This window comes from Suricata suricatta, chromosome 8 (assembly GCF_006229205.1).
Source record: "Suricata suricatta isolate VVHF042 chromosome 8, meerkat_22Aug2017_6uvM2_HiC, whole genome shotgun sequence".
NCBI classification, from domain to species: Eukaryota; Metazoa; Chordata; class Mammalia; order Carnivora; family Herpestidae; genus Suricata; species Suricata suricatta.
This window is the reverse complement of record NC_043707.1, coordinates 82,814,007-82,815,438: the sequence shown is the minus strand read 5'-3', so window position 1 is coordinate 82,815,438 and position 1,432 is coordinate 82,814,007. Positions and strand designations below refer to the sequence as shown.

At 30.9% G+C, this 1,432-nt stretch overlaps 1 non-coding gene across 1 annotated transcript; it reads left to right on the top strand.

Moving 5' to 3' along the window:
* The first annotated feature begins 919 nt into the window (after positions 1 to 919).
* LOC115300496 lies at positions 920 to 1,025 on the top strand. The gene has a single exon (XR_003912669.1). It is a non-coding gene; the product is annotated as a U6 spliceosomal RNA (small nuclear RNA).
* The last annotated feature ends 407 nt before the right edge of the window (positions 1,026 to 1,432 follow it).

Genomic DNA, 1,432 nt, shown 5'->3' with positions numbered 1-1,432 from the left:
CTTTCAGCATTTCTGAAGGTCTATCTTCAAATCTTCTAAGTCGCTTTTTATAACTTCCTTTCCCATGTATAAAAGCAAATCAAGTGTTTTGGGAATCAAAATTTATACAGTTTAGAGGAACATCTTTACATAAGAATAATACAAAATGACACAAAATTAGAATTATTAAATTAGGTACAGAGCTGGTACAACAATGTGAATGTACTTAATTACATGTAACTGTACACTTCATGATGATTACACCTGAATTTTATGTTAGGTGTAATTCATACCTATAAAAATTGCAAAGAAGAAGCAAAACAGAACAAAAAAAATAGTTACCGAGACATTGAAGGTACTTGTATAAATAGAAATGGATTACAAGCTTTACTAACTTCACAGAAAATTCACCTCTGCCTGTATATATTGTCAGGCTATATAGTTTCTTTAACTATAATGAGCATGACCATTGTAAGTTTATTTCTAATAACTGAAATGGATGTATTCATTCCTTATTATTGTTTATTGCCACAACAATCTTCATTGCACTCTCCTTGGAGTACTTTGAGGGCATCTTTATCAAGTTTTTGAAATCACAAACATGGGTAGGATCTGTTGTTATACCCCTATCTTAAAAGCTGCTGACTTTTGAATTCTATCCCTCTTTTTGAAGATAGGTCTTCAAATTCAAATGTCAAGTTTTCCAGAGTTACAAATCCCATAGTGAAAAAAAAAAAGTATTTTTGCTTTTAACGCTGAATAACCCTTCTGGTTTTCTAATTTTCATCATACTTTTTCCTGATACTATATTTGAAAGTTCTTAGGAGGTACATTTTTAGGGGATAATCTTTATAATATGTACTATATTTATCTTTTTTCCACAATAAAATTTGGTTGGTATAAACAAATTTAAAACAAAGTCTTAAGATAATACTTTTGGTGCTGACTTTGACAGCAATTATACTAAAATTGGAACAATACAGAGAAGATTAGCATGGCCCCTGCACAAGGATGACACGCAAATTCATGAAGCACTCCATATTGTTATGACTTCACTCATATGAAGACTTTAAGTCACAGAACAGATGTACATAAAGGAAGGGAATCAAAAGTAATATAGAAACAGAGAGGGGGACAAAACATAACAGATTCAAATATGGAGAACAAACAGAGGGTTACTGGAGGGGCTGTGGGAGGGGGGATGGACTAAATAGGTAAGGGGCACTAAGGAATCTACTCCTGAAATCATTGTTGCACTATATGCTAACTTAGATGTAAATTAAAAAATAAATTTAAAAAGATAAAATAATATTTTTGGATAGTGATGTTTTCTAAGAAATTTCTAAAAATAAAAATAAAGGAAAAAATAAATCTACCTTTTCATTTTCCCATTGCTCAAATATGGCAGTGTGTTCATATTATTTTTCTCCCAGTCTTTTAAGATTTTTTTCAC